The following is a 20,017-nucleotide window of genomic DNA, read 5'->3' on the forward strand; positions in this document are numbered from 1 at the left end:
TTTACTTTGGTAAGGTGAAAAGCTTTTCCAGAGCGAATCTAAGGTTCCTACAATGTTGTCTGAGAGCTCAGCTGCAAATTACAATTTTTTCAGCAGGTTTTGGGAAAATTTTGATTCTATGGGAGTAGGTTTGTGGTATTGTTTTATGTAATCGCCTGTACGTTGTCATTTTCTTCATGATGAATGATGTCTATAAAGGGTGTGTGAATATAAGAGTACTCCAGACAAAGACTGATTAAATGATGGTTAATTGATGGTAGAAAACTGTGAAATCAAATTTTTTAGGTGATGCAAACAAGGTTTTTTCCTAAATCATGTGTGTCCCAATTCATCCAGAATGCTACACCTCAGTGTGCTACTAAAAAGTATCTTTGAAGGATGCTGAACCTTATCCCAGAGCGCCAAGGCTTTTTGGGATATGCTTATGTCTTAATCATTCAGGTGCTCTCAATGCAATCAGTAGTGTGGTTCAGAAAAGCTAGTAGTTGCTTCTGCAATCTTCTGTTGGAACTGGCCCTGAGCACCCAACCACTTGCAAAAATAACTGCAAAGATGAGTTTCTTTGTTCTTTTTACCAACCTCTCACTTTAAATACTATTTCAGTGCCTTTGTTGTATTAAAATTTTTAACAAGATGATCCGGAGTCCTCTCCCACAATGATGTGAGCAAACTTTTCCAGGTAAGAGCATAACAGTTCAATGTGGCATTTAGAATACGGGTCACAATTCTTTTTCTGATCTGTGAAAGAAGCATTAAGAAGCTCTTGGCATTTAAGGAAACAATCTTTTCTCTTTCTTTCTTTTTCTTTGTGTGTGTGTGTGTGTTCATTTGAACTTTTTTTTCCTTCCAGCTTTCAACTTCTGTAAGAAAAAACCTTGGAAGAAAATTAAAAGTTCTTTTTTAAACGCACCACAATCTGTTGATATTTTCAAGCTTTTCAGCATAACTGCATTCTCAAGTTGAATGCGTGTGCTGTTTAATATCAAACAATTGTTTTAGTGCCATTTCAAGTGTCTGGCTGTGTTCATGCCTGCTAATTAAATGTTTTATTTAAAAAAAAATACAGGCTAAATTGTGCAAAACTTCATCTACATCTGCTTCTCCTGTGAAAAGATGTCCTTGGAACAACTCCAGTATATTAAATAGAAAGCTGTTTGTTACAAATAAGACAGTCATTTACCTGTAGGCTTTAGCATGGGTTGCTGTGTATTAAATTCACCATTCACGCGCTATCGGCGGTCAATAATGCAAGTGTTTCTGTGGGATAAAAAGGAAGGTGTATTTGAACCCTATGTAGATGCTCTATGTTCTGGTGGTTTTGGTGTTAGGTGATAACCAAATATTTCTGTCCCATCTCCAAAGACTTCAGGGTGGAATAAAGAAGTCATCGTGTTTCCCGCTCTCATCCAGCACAGAGGCAGCACAGGCTATGGTGGCAACACCTGCAGGTTCCTTCAGGACAGGTCTTTCACGTACAGCAGCATCACACAAAGCCTTTGAGGGAGACAGTGAGACAACGGTCTGTAACAGTGGGCAGACAACACATGCATTTACATGTTATCACTTGTATATTGTGTGTTAATCACACCGGTCCTCACCTTTCTCAATACCCTGCAGGTAGTTTTAAAGCAGAGGGTATAAATGTAAGCAAGATAGAGCTGATAGTGCTAAGGACAGAAAAGCACCATGAAGAGCTGTCCTGTCCAGTCCATCCATCACAAGTGTGATGCATCCTTTGGGAATCTGGCATTGTTTTTGACTACACAAAGCTATGAAAAGCCCAACTGAGATCCACTCGATCACTGCCTCCCAGACTGACCATTAAATCCTTTTAAGAAGGAAAATCATTCAGATCATTCAGAGACTCTCTGTGAGACCAAACCTAGCCTCACACATACAGCTTCTTCCTGCACATACACAAAAAAACCCCACACCTGTATATTTTCTAAATACTGAAACTTTCAACTATGAGCATGAAGTTTTAGTGCAAGAGAAAAAACTCCTAGAACTTACCTTTAAGGTAAACAAAAATCCACAGAGACTGGAAAGAGATGAAAAGAAAGCAACAAAGAAAGATGTGGTTTTATTTTTAAGAAGAACTTAAGAAGTCACTGAATAGATAACATACTTGGTAATATACACTGGGGTGTTATAGAAGTGTCAGATTTATCCAGGAGGATATTGCAACATGCTATAAATCTTCCTATAGATTCAATATATATATGTATGTATATATACTTACAGTTTCTGTGGGATAACCTGGAATCGGTCCTGTCTAAAGTGGGTGGAAAAAACTGAGATGAAATGTAGTATGATTTCCCTTGAGCACATAAAAACCTTTGTCCACAAGATCAACATAGCACAACACATCTGGCAGTACTTGGTGAAGACAGTTGTCAGCTTTTCTCATAAGAAAGTAAAAAAGGTAACTGATGTGGTCACTGGTTTAACATTCCCTCTGTTGTTTAGCTCATCTTTGCTGCTGGAAAGACTCAGCTCCAGCCTGAGAGACATACATGAAAATATCTTCACATGGGTATGGACTTCTTACGCCCTGGTTCTCTCTACCATCAGCAGAGATTTATGCAAGATAGTCAAGGAGGACTGGAGTAGGATTTGGATCCTCCAGGACGGACACCTTAACATGGGTAGCATGCCTGAAGGAAAGGCTTCAGTGTGAAGGGGAATGATGGGGGACATGCAGAAGACATCATAAAGAAGTGTAAGGAGTAAGAGTGAAAATAAAAATATTGCAGGGAGATAGAGAACCTGTGAGTGTTCAGAGAGAGGGAGTACAAATCCATGGGGAACCAGACTATTATCTGTTGTGCTGCTCACTAGAAGTTTCAGTCCACCTTTCAGACCTCAGACTAGATTTAATCTTTAGGAAAATGCCTTGAAACAGGAGTTGAAAATCGGTAAATCCATACCTGTATGAAGATAGTTCAGGACCCAAAAATCAAATGTTCAGAATTACAACATTCAGAATTTATTATTTATGCAATTGAAACTCCACTTTCCTGCACATACCCGTTTCACTTCCCTGGCCAGCCATAACATGAGAAGTCTGTGCTAATGAAGCACAGACCTGTCACTCCCCAGATTGCTTACTGGTAGAAAAAGCACAAGACAAAACAAAGATTATGCAGATCAAAGGGCAGTTTTCAGAGCCCAAATCTGGGGGGATTTTCACAAGAATGGCAGAACACCGAAATCAAGCTCCAGAATGATTTACTCGCCCGTGTTCCTAATTAAAATGTGAGTTATTTAAAGTGTGGAAAAACTAACACTGCAGCAAGACTTGTTTTTTTCCTCTAGCCCAACTTCTTGGGAATATTTCTGCCAAAACAGAGTCAAACCTATGATAGACACTGAAGCATGGAAAATGTCTGTCTGGTTCCTTGTTTTTTGAAGGAGAATATGGGGCATTCTTGACAGCGATGTTTCTTCCAGATCTACATGTACTAAATTCTGCAGCCACTTCATCTCAGTTGCCATTAGTTTCATGACAGGCTGACAGATGCATTTGTCTTTTTTGTGCCAGTCATTCGCTGTACCTATAATTTCATGCCATCACAATAGTGACGATGAAGAGATTGCTGTTTCTGAGTGCTCTCACACAACACGAGTCAAGTATATAAAACTTCTTTAGGCTATTCAGGAACTCTCCTACCTGTCATTCAGGTTCAATCACCTGAGGATCTTCCACCTTAGGACTGTGTATCCAGGCTGTTGTCAAGCACCAGCTCTCACGTCTCCATGAGATTTACATCCAGCATTTTCCTTCTATGCCACTAATTATGGTCTTGGGGCAGTCAGTGACTGTATCATTTATAGCAAGCACCCCTTTTCTGCATTTTCCACCTCTGGCAACACTCCTCTAGTCCAAACAAAATACAAAGGCCAAAAAGTGCCATTCTTCCCTGCCAACTAACTGACACACTGCTATCAGAAAGGTGACTGTGGTGTTGCACTTACTGAAAACTTGCACCTTTTGTCAAAAAAAAAAAGAAAAGAAAAAAGTAGATTCATTCTGACTGCAAATTCTACTGCAGCTTACAGTTAACAGTTATAACAGCAAAGAAGTAGCAAGAGTAATCCTGCCTCCTTTTCCTTTAGAATTTTATATATGCTTACACAAAAGACAGCAGACCATCAAGCTCCAGTGGAGCCCGAAGTAACTGGAAAAACAACGCGTGTCGCTTTATGAGGTCTGCGTGTTTTCTATTGTATTACTCTTAAATCATAGCAGTTACAGGTAATTAATAATTGCTAGTTTCTATTAACGTTAAAAAACAACATCAAGAACAGCTCCTTTTTAACAATGGCACATTTCAACTAGCTTGCCCAGGATTCTTGTTTCTATGGCCTGGGCTTGACAGACTAAGAATACACCCAGCTGGTTTTCAAACCAACACTTTCAATAGTCCGGGGAAGGGCTGTGTGACTTGCCGTAAAAAACAGCTGCCTCTGTCTCCCCAACCAGCCAGGAATAAGCTGAAGAGAACAAAACCTTGAATGAAAACACCTCGACTTTTCATGCAAGGACAAAAGGTGGTCATTATGCATACCAGGAAGGTTCTTTTATAGCTGGTAATTACATATAAATTGGAGAGTTATAATAAAAAAAATAATTTCTCTCTTCATTTACCTAAAATGTGATTTCTACAGCCATTATATAATTACTGGTATTTTTCAGTAACATTATTAAGAACAAATGAGCTAGTGTTTCTGAAATAAACATAAAGATGCAAATACTGAAAGTTCCTTATTAGAACTGGTTGTTCAGCATGAAGCAAGTGGCAGGAAAAAAAAATCTTTTCTTGAAAACTGCAAACTGAACTTTTTTTTTCTGTATTGAAAAAGGATCAATTTCTATCTTTCCACCATCAAAAAATAAATTATCCTTATTACCTCCAACACATTATTTCAAGCTCTCCATTTTTCTCAGTTTCTCATTCGTTCAGAAAATGTCTACTAACCTCCAGCAGCAAACCTAAAATAACAGAAAGATCACAAAAATTCCTAAAAGGACAGAAAAAGCTCCCTGCTCTCACTACTCTCCTTTTCCAGAAAATGTCAGTCCACCATGAAATAGATGTTATTTGTGACATTTAGTCATGCACTCATTCACAGGTGCAGTTCCAAAATGTTTGAGCATAAGCAAAATCTTAGTGAAAGAATATAAAAATAAAGAATAACCAACTCTTAGGAGATATTTATATCTCTGTGAACTACAGCTCGGGTAGCTTTTTGACAGCTAAATCACCACAGTGAGCAACTTCAAACGTCTCAAAGGCTGAAAATCCGTATATTAATCTATATTAATATAAAGGAACAAAAGGAGTGATACAGAGAACAAAGAGGAGAGAAAGACTTGTCTACATTTAGATGGAGAAGGAGGATTGAAGTTTGATGCATTAATATCATGATGTCATCACACAGTCCACAAGAAACTTGTCTTTTGGCAGAATGTGTCTTATTATTGGTAGTGTTTCTCTAAATGGATACAAACAGTCAGAAAGCACAAGAAATACAGAAGTAAATATCCAATCCTCCAAGACACTTTCTGTTGGCAGAAGGTGAAACCATTCACATCTTCACAATAGCCCTGGGGCTCTGGGGTCAGCACTTCCAGCAGTGGATTCCTGCTGCTGTCCCAAGCTACCCTGGACCATAACAGCAGCCGAAGGCTCAAAAAAAAACCCCAACAAACCCAATAAAAACCCCACAACCAACCATAAGTCAAAATGTGGAAAAGCATACAAAATCCCATTGCTTGGCCAGTCCATCAGACTCATGTCTCTTTTCCCCCAGCCCACACTCTGGCCCACCAGATGCTTCTGCCTGGCAAGGGCTCTCTCCCAGGGAGCTCTTCCAACATTAAGCTACAGGTTAGATCTGAGCTGATAATAAGAAATTATGGCTTCATTACTGGGGTGAGGGCGTGAGCAAGATACCTAATTTTCCAGGTAAGGTCTTCTTTAATTTTCTAAAAGAGTGGAGGGATTTTTTTAATTATGGGGGGAAAAATATTTCAACACATTATACTTCATCTGAATCTTTGAAGATTTCACATCTCCCACTCATTACATTGATGAGAGGAAAAGGGTCTATCCTTAGCTGACTCAGACTGTTGAAGTGGCTTCTTTCTGACTAATTGTTAAACATCTTGTTTTAGCATAATTTTGCTGCCTTGTTCTTTCTTTTGTGCTTATATATAGGGTTTGAATACCTTCTGTGATAATATTGCTAATTTGTAATGTCACCAAAAAGCTTGGAGTAAAATTACATACGTCTTAGTGATTTATCAGAATACTTTCAATCTCGTATTTCAAAACTCACGGTAGCAGCCAAAATTTACCTGTGACTGTCTCCAGTACTTGCTGTAGCAAACAGAAGTCAGTTTTATCACTCTTCAGTCTGTTATAGGAAATAAATCACAGTTTACTGATCGAATTATGTGATATACATACTAAATAGTACAAATATGCAAGTGCCATGTACGGGTTTGTACAGACCTCTTAGGTTCTTCAGTAAAACCCTTTCACCGGGTTCACATCAAACACAATATTAATTTACAAATGAAAGCATTTTTCTTCATTCCGTTGCAAAATTGGTCTTGTTTACAGGTCCGGTTTTGTCCTGGAGTACTTACCGGTTTTCTTTAGCTTGTATAAGCAATGCCTGGTGGTTGCTATTTGATGCAAGACACTTACCAGTGAGCACAGCCTTGAATCAAATTCAGAAAGAGAGAGAGGGGGAGAGGGAGCAAAGGAAGTTTTATGAAAGTGGAGCCTGGAGACAATAAATAAGCCAAGAAAGGATGAAACATGAAATGTGGCAAATGGTAAAACAAAAGGATGTGTATGTGTATATGAGGCATGGGTTTATGGCTGTCTTTGAAAAACACTCCTTCTTGTCAAACTGCAGTTTTCTGCTGAGTGCTCAGAGCATGATCACTCCACGTTCTGTTTGCTGCAGTTTTGTGTGACTGGGTTCTGGTGCAGAAGGGGTGGCTGCAGGGGTGGCTTCTGCAAGAAGCAGCCAGAAGCTCTCTGCAGGCCCCAGAGAGCAAACACCAGCAGACTCAAGGCTGAAGTCATTGCTGACCAAGGCCAAGCCCATCAGCAACGGTCACAGCGCCTCTGGGAATCACATTTATGGGGGAAAAATCCTACAAGTAGCCACTTTTTGCCACCAGAGAAGGGAGTGAGAAGATGTAAGAAACTGTGCAGACACCAAAGCCAATGAAGAAAAGGCAGGGAGGAGGTGCCACAGGTGCCAGAGATTCCCCTGCAGCCTGTGGAGAAGACCATGATGGAGCAGGTTGTGTCCCTGCAGCCTATGGAAGATGATGGGGAACAGAGACCTCATGCTGGAGCAGGTGGAGACATATGGAAGACACTGTGACCCACATTGGACCAAGCTCGTGGGAGGACCTGCAGTTGTTGGAGACAGAGGCCCACGCCAGAGCAGTTTTGCTGGAGGGTGGCTTGTGACCCCGTGGAGGACCAGGCTAGAGCAGCCTGGGCCTGAGAGACTGAGAGACATTCTATGATTTTATGACTGTGCCCCACAATGCTGGATCATTTTCAACTTGTTGGCCACCAGGACTCCCAAGTCTTTTTTCTGTAAAACTGCTTTCCAGACAGTTGGTCCCCAGCACATAGTGGTGCATGGAATTATTCCTTCCCAATGACAAAACTTAGCATTTAATTTTCTTGAACTTCATAAGACTTGTGTCAGCTCATTTCTCCAGGCTGCCAAGGTCCTTCTGAATTGCAGTACAATCACCTAGTCTATAAATCAGTTCTCTCAGTTCTGCAAGCTTGCTGAGGGACCACTCTTCCCCATTAATGAAGATGTTAAACATTATTGGCCCCAGTATTGACAACCAGAACACACTGCTGATAGCTGATCTCCAGCTGGACTTCAAATTTCTGATCACCAGCTTTTGAGATCAGTTCAGATGGTTTTATGCCCACTTCACTATCCAATTACTTATCCACTATCTATTTATCTATCTACATATTATCAATCAGAGTGTTGTAGGAGACAGTGTCAGATGCCTCATTAAATGCCAAGATAAACAACTATGCAAGACATTCTGTTCTTACTCTTTTACCTAAGATAAGCCATGGTTCCACTGCATTTACCAGGCTTATAGCAACCCCTCGGTGCTGTGAGCTGGATATTGGGCTGAATGACCTCAAATTATGATCCTATGATCCATTACAGCAAAGAAAGATGATTTACACCCCATGAAGAAGAGTTCCCAGGGCTTAGCTCTCCCTTCTACAGGAAGGACCTAGAATGGGAGAGCCAAGGGACCACCGTGGAAGGATCAAGCTTTACTTCTCCTGTTGGAGAGAAGAAGGACAGGAGAGAGGAAAGCAGTGAATTGCTGCTATTAGGAGGGTCATTTCCCACATTCAGCACCAGCCCAGCTTCCCACAGCCCAGGAACCACTACACCATGTGTGGGAGTCCCTGAAGTCAGCCTCGGCAGTCTGCTGCTCAGGGCAGATGCCAGCTCTGCGTGAGCCCACCTCATAACTATGAGTTCTGGCTTATGACTACCAAAGAATATTTCCTGGTTGCAAGAGTGGAAGTAAAGCCAGAGCATTAAATTGGGGTGGGGGGAGCAGAAAGAGGTGAATAACAAGAAAACAATGGCTGATGATGCAGACTCAGCAGTGTGCAAAAAGGATTTCTTCTTCTATTGTTTGCTCAGAGATGCTAGACTTCAATAGCCTACAGTGCAGGGAGGAAAGAATCCAGTTATTAGATTCTGCTAAAGAAACTCAGAGAATATGAGATCCTAGAAAAAAATATACTTCTAAAAGATACCATTTTACTTTTTTTAAAATCTCAAACTGGTGATTTCTTTTTATCGTTTGACATGGCTGAGACTGTTGAGTCAGACATGCAGCGTTGTAATGTCTGTGGCAACATTAACTCCAAATCCTCTTATAATAAGTATCAGAAACACAAAATTGAGTAAGTAACTTAGATGATTCTTATCTGGATTTCTAAAGGTTGCAGTAAGCTTTAAGGGGAATATAAATAATATAGGGGATTGAAAGTCAAAGACACAGAAAAAGTTACTCTGAGGTGTCCATAAATTGCAAAAACATGTATCTGGTGTACAAATTAAGATAGTGCCTGACATTAAAGTGAAAGTCTGTGTGAACATGAATAAGCTATTTTGAACACAGACAGCTAAAACTGAAATAAGGGAGAAGCCATGTGGTAAGGTAAAATAAGATCTCAGAAAGATAACATTTGGAAGAGTTTTGGGAAACAGAGCATGCACTTACAGGCTGAAAGTATAGCGGATGTTAAATCCAGTTGGTTACTTTAATAATATTGTTACGAGGTTGTTCATTTGAGTTGTCCCTGTGAGCACATTGAGGACTACATCATTCTTCTCCACCCACACTGCACAGCACGTTTGGAGGCTCCTAACTGCATCCATACAGCCCCAAAAGTGTCTCACCTCTCCTGTGAGACCTTACTGCACACTTGGCAACCTGCCTTCTGGAATTTCCAGAGTCATTGCTGTACCATGTGCATCCCTCACAGGCTTTGTAACAGACTTGCCATTATTTCCTGTTATAAACCAGGGCCACTGTTGGAAACAGGACTGTTTAGTACAGCCTTTTGTGTGCTCTTCCCATGCTTTGAATTATGGGCAAGATACACAGAGCAGTGAACATCTGCTCTGTAGGACCGGCTCATCCCTATGCAGGAGGTTCCTTGCAGGGATGCGGCACACTGTCACATCTCATGGTGTTCATTTGTCATCTCCTCAGCATGTGTCCTCAAGCCTGTGATCCCTCTCCTTGGAGGGAGCCCATGAGCCTAGCTCAGCATCAGTAGTGCTCGCTGTTACCCAGGGACATGGCCAAGGCTGGTGGGGAATCAGGGGCCTTCTCTGATTAGTGTATGTTCGGTTGAATCCTGAAGCTAAGGTCCTTCCCCAGGGCACTGATTCAAGAGACAAGACACATGTCAACGAATGAGACATATTTTATTTTTTCCAGAAACCTCTGCTGCAGTCTGAAACCATAGCTCCTACTCAAAGAGATCATGGGCAAAGAGCAGACCCTCTTAACACCGCCTTAGTACCCCATGATTATCTACACTCATTTCATAGAGAGCTATCTGCCCCACAGTTTCAAACACCCTGAAGTCAGCCACTTACAATCAGGCTTAATCCACTAAGCTGAGGACAGGAGACTAGAGGAAAGATAGCTCTGTCCAGAAATGTCACTCAAAGGAAACAGACCCCACAAAACCCATGTCTCTCTTCTAAGACATAAAAACTGAAGACTAATTGCCTAGGCAGCCAGGAAAAAACAAGCAAACAAGCAAAAAAAAAAACCCAAACCCTGTTAGAACAAGCTCAGTCAAACTGCCCTCTTACACAAAAATCCTGAACAAATCCTTTTCCTCAAACTTGCTCTAAGAACTTTGGGCTGTTTTTTCCAACTGAATTTACAGTGAAGAGTAGGCATCTCTTACAGGGAGGAGCAGGAATGGGCACAACACAAAGCCTGGAGGTGCAGAAGGACAGAAGTGAAAATAAGGCATTCCCACATAAAAATCTTTATTATTGTGCACATTTAGTGTCTGACACCTTAAGGCATCTTCCTGAGTAGGCTAATTTTGAAGGCATATGAGAAAACCAGAATTGTGACCAAAAGTGGTTATTTCAGTCATGTTTGCAGTGAAATTGTCATGGGTATGTAACATTTTTGTAGAAATACTGCTAAAATTGTTTCAACAATGTTTAGAAAAGCTGCAGAGGAGTGTCCAGGACAGATCCCTCCTCAACCCTATCCAAGGCCAGAGCAAAATGCTTAATGTTGATGTCAGCAGACATTCTGCAATGTTTTTCAGTACAGGATGTACAAAGAAATCATCTGGAATCAAAAAGTTGGTTTAAAATGGTTTGGAGGTAGATGAAAAAGAGGGCAAGTGCATGTTGACTTTGGTTAAAAAGGCTTGTCTATTATCAATAAAAAAGACCCAGATTAAGTGAGTCCCCAGGTAAGGACTACAAACTGCCTTGGCTTCTTCAAAAGAGCTAACTCTACTGAAGAGCTAAAACTGAAGTTAAACTGTACTGAAGAACTAACTCAAGGGCACAAAACAGCTAATTCTGCTAAAGAGCACCAAAGCAAGCTGTCAGTGATTTCCATTTCAGAAATATTTCTCATATGACATCAAGGGTCTAATCAAATGGTCCTGTATCTCCTCTACAACATCTCTACCAACTACCTTTAGCTCATCATCATTTTCCTCACAGCTTGCTTTCCTCTGCAATTTATTTAGTCTCTGTGACATCTTCCCTGTACCCAAAAGCACAGCCCTAACAAGGACCTGATCCAGCAGGGAGTAAGATGCATTTCCATTATTAACAATGTGATATGGTCCAACATGAGTATGTTGCACAATTGAGCAAGTAGAGAGTTGTTACATATAGTTCATTCCTGGTATTCAGGCAAGGTCCATACAAAAAAGGCATGCTATTCTTGTATGATTTCTTTCTTTTTACACATTAGTCTTCTTCACTAGGGTCCCATAAGGCTTTTAACTAGCAACTTGAAAAGTTTTAAAAGAAAAAGTTTGCCAGAAAAGAAATTGGAGGTGCGGGGTGGGAAAAGGGGGCAGCTTGAGCCAGGCAAGGCAGGCAGGAAGTGGGCTAGAAGATGGAAAATTAGAAAGACAGATGGGAGCTAATTTGTAAAAGACCTTGAAGGAAAGAACAAGGAAAGAATAAGGAAATAAAAGCTATTTCTCCATAAACATTCACACAGAAGGAATGATATTTAAAAGCCTTAATAAGATATGAATTTTGGTAACTCTTCAGTTGTCTTTCTGAGAGAATGACTCAGGTCATCTAAGCCTCAGGATCATTCCTCATATTGTTTTTGCTGTCTGCTGAGTCACTATATAATTATGCCATTATTGTGATTGACCTCACTTCTGAGGAATTTCAGCAACACCTGGATATGCTGATATTAACCATGGTTTGGTCATTAAACTACCTGAAGGTGCTTCAGTAACCACCTCTTTGATAGCAGTAAGCAACTCTCTCACTCTTTCAGAAATCCCTCTAGTCTCTACTTTACCAATTTACTAATTTAGTTCTACTTTACTAATTTACTAATTTATTTTTTCCTACTTACTGACCACCAGAAAACAGCACTGACCACAGGTCATGTCTTCTGGGGTGATATCTGAGAATGCTTTTGCAGATACATCCTAGTTTTCCTCGGTGTTTGAACAAGCTTTTTTTCTCTGTTGCATATCTAATCAGCACCTGAGGAAGGATCCCAAAGGGTGTTTCTCCATTCCAGAAAAGGCCTCTGGAAAGGCTGCAGTGACACTGCCTCTTTCATCCTCTACACCTCGGATAAGGCAAATGAACTGTAACTTTACATCTCTCTTGAACTATGCCTTCCTGACAGCAGAAGGGTCTCTCCAGGACCAGTGCTAACTCTAAGGTTCTTACAATCAAGGAAAAATATCAGCCGATTTTGCAAACTATTGCATCTGGAATTTTCTAAAGAGATATAAAAACTTAACGCACTAAATGTCCACTGTCATTCCTCAAGAGTCAGACACTGGGCTCTTTGAGTAAGGGCACAAGGGCAATTAGGAGTCATGTGGCTTCCTCTGCCTCGATAGCTGTGTATAATCACCTCTGCAGCTCTTTTGCCTCTCTATCAACTTTAGGTGCCAGGCTGCCAATAGGCACTTCAGGTGAGCCCAAAGACTATCGAGAGGCAGTCTGAGTGCAGGTCTAAACATGTGTCCTTCTATGGATGTCCAAAACACTCGTTTTCATGGAAATGCATTGTACAGCCAGAATATGGCAGACAAATTCACTCCAGAGTCCGCTCTGGAGAAGGCCCTGTCACATGCCAAAAGGGTAGACAGGATCTGTAGGCAGCTGGAGTCTGGCTTGTGTTTTTAGTAGCACGGCTGTTCCTGCCAAAGCTAAATCCAGCAGTGTTGACACACAGACTTGGGTCAGCAAAGACCAGGCTTTGGGGATGCTGGTGACAGAGGCTCTAGTACAAAAGACAAATGAATTCTGTGTAAACTCCTATTAACTCTGCTATACATGTTCTTTAGATAAAAAGTACCTTTTAGTACTGACCGTAATTCTGTCACTCAATTCCTTGTTAGCTTTGGCATCTCTCTTAAGCACACCAGACAGAAGCAATTCTGAAAGTCTTGGAAGGGCACAGAGGAGACATCAGGAAAAGCATGCACACCACAGAATACTGTGCCAAAACAAATGAGTTTATAAAGATCACTTTGCTATGTAGTCTATTTGAGCATTGGACATGCCATGTCTTTCACCACATATTCTGCAGACCTTAAATAAATCAAATTGACATATATTCACAATCTAGCACCATCTGCTGCGTATAAGGGGAAGGCATTTTAAAGGCAAAGGAGGATCTGTTCCTTTCCTTGCATGATACATCTTAATCAGTGACATGTATGTCTCTTTTTACAAGTATTTAGCTTGACTTTAAATATAATGAGCATTTGTAAAGAGCTGTTTTACGGAAATCCTTCAAACTATGGATTCTCATTTACTACTAGTTTCCACACTGCATTAAAATTCATTTATTTCCAAAACACTAAGCTGAGAACAAGAAGCAGGAAGGTCTAGCTTGAAGTGTGGTGAATCAGACCTTTGTGGAAGAGAGGCACGGAATCAGGGACAAGAGCTATGTTGTATACAGAAATTCTGCTAATTTAAGACAAATGTTGGAGTTACTAATTGAAACATCTGAATCATCAAAGTGTTTTAATTTATTAATTATATTTTTTTTTCAGATGTTTTATTTATACCCTCACAATACATCTTTTCCTCCCCCGCCCCATTAACTATGACAAAAGCATGAGATCTTATTTTCAACAACTTTCATTCAGGAACAAAAGTTAAACATTTCCTTCCTACTTGTCGTCCTATTTAATATACATATACATATATATTCCTGAAATTCTAAATATTTTTATCTCTCTTTTTGGAGGATCATGACAAAGCATAGAGGCACGTTCTAAAATGATTACAGGCTCCCTCAAAAAAATTAAGCTTAAGCAATTTAGTTGCCCCACATGCCACTAAAATTAATTTGTTCAGGAACTTGAATCTCCTTCGTGTCTTCAATAGCTACGCTGCCTCCTTTGACTTGAACACACAATCTGTTACGGAACCACTGAATTAACTTAATATAACAAACTTGTTTAAGGTTTCTTAAGTCCCTCGCACTAGAACACTGAAAAATTACTTTGCTTCCTCCTTCTGCTTTGTCCAAAAGACATTGCTCCTAGTGAGCTGGCTGTCAGCAGCACAAAACAAAGTTTCTGCTTTAAAAACAGAAACGGAAAAAAAAAAAACCCTACAGCCAAAGGGTGCTGCAAGTCCTGACCAAAATCTTGCCTTGAACTCGGACCAGAGGCCAAAAAGGGTCTCCAGAGTCCTTTGTTTCAGTCAAAAATCTCTATTTTGCTTATTTCTACAAGGAGGGGCCTTTCTCAACAGCTAAAAAGCACAAACTACAGGCCAGCCATCAGTCACATAGCTATTTGGACACGATTTTAAGTTGCTGCTTAGCTGCATATGTTCATTCTCAGCAGGATGCTATAACCCTGTGCTACCTCTGAAAACCCCAGATTATCCAGCCTCTGATTTTTTTAATAAATATGCAAAAAAATAACATAATGTCTGCTTTTTTGAGCATTTATTTTGGTGACATATTGCACAGTTTAGAGCACTGGAAACTGGAAGCATGGAAGTTATAGACAAACAAACAGGACTCAGAGCTGCAATGTATTTTTAGGATTCCAATTTTCTGAATAGACCTGGGGGGGGGGGGAAATTGCTCATGCTATAAGGCACATGTTCTGAAGCTAAAGACAGGCTCCAGCCACTCTGATTCACCAGCAGGTTTTACAAATGACAAAGGAGCATAAAGACTTCACCTCTGTCCATTCTTCCTAGCGTTTTCCCCATGCAGCTGTTTCCTGTTCAGCAGTGAAGCTAGGATGATGCAAACAGTGAAAAGCTATGTATTATTCCTCAGCACTCTGGACCCCTTCATTTACTGACATCATCACATGTTCTCCATTTCAGATCAGGACTTCAAATTACCCGCTGCCAATTCACTCTACTCAGGAGCAAGCAGTCTACAATTTCTAAAAAAAAAAAAAAGAAAACAAATAAAAACCCCTCCATTGTCATTGAAAGAGGATAATCCACTCCAAAGCAGAATAGATCAAAACTTAGAAAACAGGGGATGTTTAATCTGGAGAAGAGGAGGCTGAGGGGAGAATTTATCACCACCTACAACTACCTGAAGGGAGGTTGTAGAGGGTGGACGATGGTCTCTTCAGCCAGGTAACAGGAGATAGGACAAGGGGAAATGGCATGAAGCTGTGCCAGGGCAGGGTCAGATTAGATGTTAGAAAAAAATTTTCACTGAAAGAGTTGTCAGGGGCTGGAGCAGGCTGCCCAGGAAGGGGGTTGAGTCACCATCCCTGGATGTATTTAAAAGACGGGTAGATGAGGTACTTAGGGATATGGTTTAGCTTAGGATGGGAATGGTTGGACTCAATGATCTTAAAGCTCTTTTCCAACCTTGCCATCCTGCGATTACACATAAAAAGCACACCCAGCTGCAAGTCTACAGAAAAACCTTGTGAACTTTGCTCATAGTTTTCGATAGTGTTTCAGAAAATCAGCTCTAAACACAGCTGAACATAGACCTCAGACCTAGTGATCCGTTTCTTCAGCTACTTCTTTTTTCAGCTGCTAAAATACTTCTTTCTCCTGTTTCCTGTAAAAGACAAGTTTATAGCATCCGACATGCTGTAGGGAATCATTCCTCATTGGATTGACTTTGAATATACCTGAAAGCATTTTGTTGCTCCTAGATTTTATCTGCTATGGTCGAATGAACTCCAGCGAGCTTGAACCCGACCTTGACATGTTGCTCTTTACCTTCAGGTGATAATTCAGAAAGTAACTGCTCACAGTCAAGTTAAAAATCTTTTTTTTTCAGACAGTTTTGAGGAAAACAAAAAGATCAAAACCAATCCTTGACCTCCTCCATTCCCTGACCTGAAGCCAAGTGTGGTTAGAGATTTTCTCCCATCTTCATGTCTCCCAGTCAGATAGGAGGGTTGAAGCCAAGGCTTGCTGCTCACTTCATCAGGTGCAGGTCTGGGGAGCCTCTTTTGTATTGAAAACACAGCTTACAAATACAGCAACTATTGCAAAAGGTACTTTCAAGCACACAACCTCTGGTGAAAATAGAACAGCAGTTCCCTGAGAATCTTTTCAGCATGAATGCACCCAAATGAATTCAAAGGCTTTTCTGAATCAATAAATCATTTCTTTGCCACGTTACAGTTGTGGCCGTAGAAAGGAGCCCTGAAGAATATGCTCATTTTCATACCTGTAGCAGAGCTTTCTGATCAGATCACATCTGTGTGTGTGTGTGTGAATTTAAAATATGAGTCTAACACAGAAAGCTGTGAAACCTGAAGTATCTAGAGCCAGTGCCTTGCACAGAATTGACCACGTCCTCCCTGAGTGCTGTATTAGCAACCAGTCCGAAACCTCAACGCTTTTGCATTACAGCAGGCTACATCTACCTCACCTTTGCATGGCAAAGAAATTGGCAAATTTTAAACCAGTCCCACCAGCTTCCCTGGGAAGAGCGGGCATTGAACACCTCTGCAAAAGCAGGTCATTTGTTTAAACCCATTCAGCAGGTTTAGAGGAGAAAGACATAGATCCCTGGTTTTTAAGGCACTGCCCTACTGCAGCCTGGTCATTCACACTGCCATTGATCTCCCGTGTGCATCCTCAAACTATGGACACAACAATAATCGCAGCATGAACTGTTAGGATATATGGCACTTTCACACCAAAACCAAGATTGGTTGGAAACCAAAATTACCCCCGAGACCCTTATGGCCTGCTTCTCTGCAAAACTTTGCACCTCCTACCAGATGCACCCAGACTACTTGATGCTCTTTCTGTGAACAGACCAATATAAGGCAAGTGAAAAAACATCAACACTATTTCTAGAATTTAAAAAATTGGAGATTACCCAAATAAATTGTTTTTACAAGAATACCTAAGGCTGAGCATGAATTTTCAGAAGCCAAAAGACTGTTTTCCAAAATGCTCTAGTTTCTAATGATGTCCAAAAGCCACCCCAGTGTATGCATTCTTCTTTGCTCTTGACTTCCAGCAAGCAAATAATGTTCTATTCTTCAATCGAAAAATGCAGCTTTTCATTATTCTCTGTTCAACTTTACTTGGGAAATCTGAGTTCTCCCATAGAAAATAAACCAGGGAAACCTTGTCATTTAATCTCTATGGCCCTTGAGCAAGCAAACCTCTCGATGAGTAATATTTAAAGGAGGTAATTTTTCTTCACCCTCACCACCATTCTTTCTGTCTGTGATTTCCACTTCTCGTGGATCAAAACAGTGTGTGTTTCTCATCTGGAAAGCTCTTTTTTCTTCCCCCCCACCAATAAACGCAGGTTATGGTTTTCTCCATAGTATAAACTACAGAGGACACGGATGCTCCACCGCAGCTATCAACAATTACAAATTCAGAAACTAAACCCAGTTGCTCTTTTTTTTGTTTGTTTCCTAGTGGCAAATGGTAGTCGCGGTGGCAGCCAGCCAGCAGCGATGGCAGACCTGGAGATGCTACCAACGCGAAATCCAGAGCATGTTGTTGCACCAAGGCTCTGCCTGCCATCAGCTCAGCACATGACCTGCGACCCGCAGGTTTTCCATCTCCTTCCAGACCCAAATTTGCCTCCGGGGAAACCGAAGGGCGCAGGAACCGCCGTGACTGGCGTATGACTTCATGACCCCAGGAGCTGCAATCCCCGGGCAAGCCGGCCGAGGCCACGGGAGGATGCTCCTCGCGCTTTGCGGTGCCGCCACGCCGCCTCGCCGCCCTCCCGCACCGACCCGGCCCCGCCGGCACCTCGGAACGGCCGCCTGGATCGCGGGATGACCAATAGGGGCGCGGGCCGTAGGAGAGCTCGGCCAATCAGCGTCCTCGCCGGCGGTGCCGCGGGAGGGCGCGGGGACCGCCAGCGGCGCCCGGGACCCGCAACCCCGGGACAGCCGCCCGCCCGGCGCCCGCGGCCGCGCAGAGGGAGAGCCCTGCGCTCCGCCCCGCGCCCGGCAGCGCGGTGCGAGGGGCGTGCCGGAGCCCCGGGGCTGCGGGTGATGGTCCGCGCCTGCTTCTCCCCCGAGCTGCTTCTTGCCCTGGCTCTGGTTGCAGCCCGGGCTTCTGCCGCTGCTCAAATCACGGAGGTTTCGGGAGAATATTGTTGCCTCATCCCTGGCCCGAGTGAGGAAAATAAAATAAAATAAAATAAAATAAAATAAAATAAAATAAAATAAAATAAAATAAAATAAAATAAAATAAAATAAAATAAAATAAAATAAAATAAAACAAAAATTTAATCCAATAGTGATCACTAATTATAATAAATAAATCATAATAAACAAATCGTAACAAACAACCAGCTCCTCTCACGAGAGGGCTGTCCCAGCTCATCGCTCCGTTGCCAGATCGCAAGCCGTACCGAGCGCGGTGGCCCTGCGCAGGATGCGCGCCGTGCTCCCGCCTGCCCGGTCCCGATGGGCCCGACAGAGCCTCCCGGGGAGGAAAAGGTCGGCCGGCTTTGCGTAGCAGCCGCGCCGGTGCGCATCCCAAGCCGGTCACCGGAGCTCGCCCTCTGCCTTCGCACAAGGACCCGGCGCACTCGGTGCGGGAGAGCGGGTCTTCGCTAGGGACGTCGCAGGGATGGGGCCCTAAAAATGAAATGTGGCAGAATTTCTCCCTGTATCTCCCCCTGTGATTTGTATTTTGATTTAGCCGCTGAGTGGAGGTTAAAGAAAGGAAGAAAAAAGAAAAGGGGGGGAGGCAAAACGTAGGGGGGGATGTTTGTGGTTTGTTTGGGGGTTTTTTTGTTCTCGACTTTGGTTGGTTTTATTTAGTTTGGTTTGTGTTTTGTTTGTCAACTCAAAGATTACGTTAAATTTTAAATACACGGACAGGTAATTCACAGAAGTCGATTGCCCAGAGTACCTTTTTCCTTTTTCTTTTTTTCTTTTTTTTCCTTTTTTCTTTTTCCCCAAAGGTAGCCCAAGTGTTACCGTTTGATGGGACACTTCTATAAAACACACAAACTCCACCGACATATAAATAATTCCGGGACTACAGAATGGGATTTTGAGGGGTTTTTATTCTACCCTTTTGCCACTGCCTCGCAGCGTACAGGCGGCATCTCTCCCCGGCAGCAGTCCCACGGCGGGATGAAATAAAGATACATGTCGAAATAAAGAACCGGCCGGCTACATTTCGAGTGCGACTGCCGGTGCTATAAATGACAACAGGATTTTCGACTCCACCGAGGATGAACGAGACACCGCTGCCCGCAGGAGAGATCTCTTCCATTTGCTTTGGTGACAGAACCACACTTTGGGTCCGGGGATATAATCGAATTGAGTTACGCGGGTATTTAGTGCACTAGAACAAAAGGAAAAAAATAAAGGATCCTAAATCCTCCACCTTTGAATCTAAATCAAGCCTTTAAAGGAAATCCGAGACTGGAATTTTGTTTCCCGTTTCCTATTACTGTCAACCACTTTTAGACTCATCTGAAATTCTTTCAGCTCTGTATATCTGCGATTCGTTCAGATACTGGTAGCAATTTGTTTGCGTTTCACATTGCGTCACCTTCACCCCGGACTGAAATAAGTCCCGATCCTGGGCACTCACAGCTTTCTGACTACCCGCATTAACCGAAAGCATTTACAACGTGTTTAAAAGTTGCGAGCTACGCAAAACTGTAAAAGCGGGGCTCCCTCCTGTCTCCTCTACCTGCCCCAGTGCAAGGTCCCCCCAAAAGCTCAGACCTGAGCGGGAGAGCCGCGCA

The sequence above is a fragment of the Gallinula chloropus genome, assembly GCF_964237585.1.
Source record: "Gallinula chloropus genome assembly, chromosome: 3".
NCBI lineage: Eukaryota > Metazoa > Chordata > Aves > Gruiformes > Rallidae > Gallinula > Gallinula chloropus.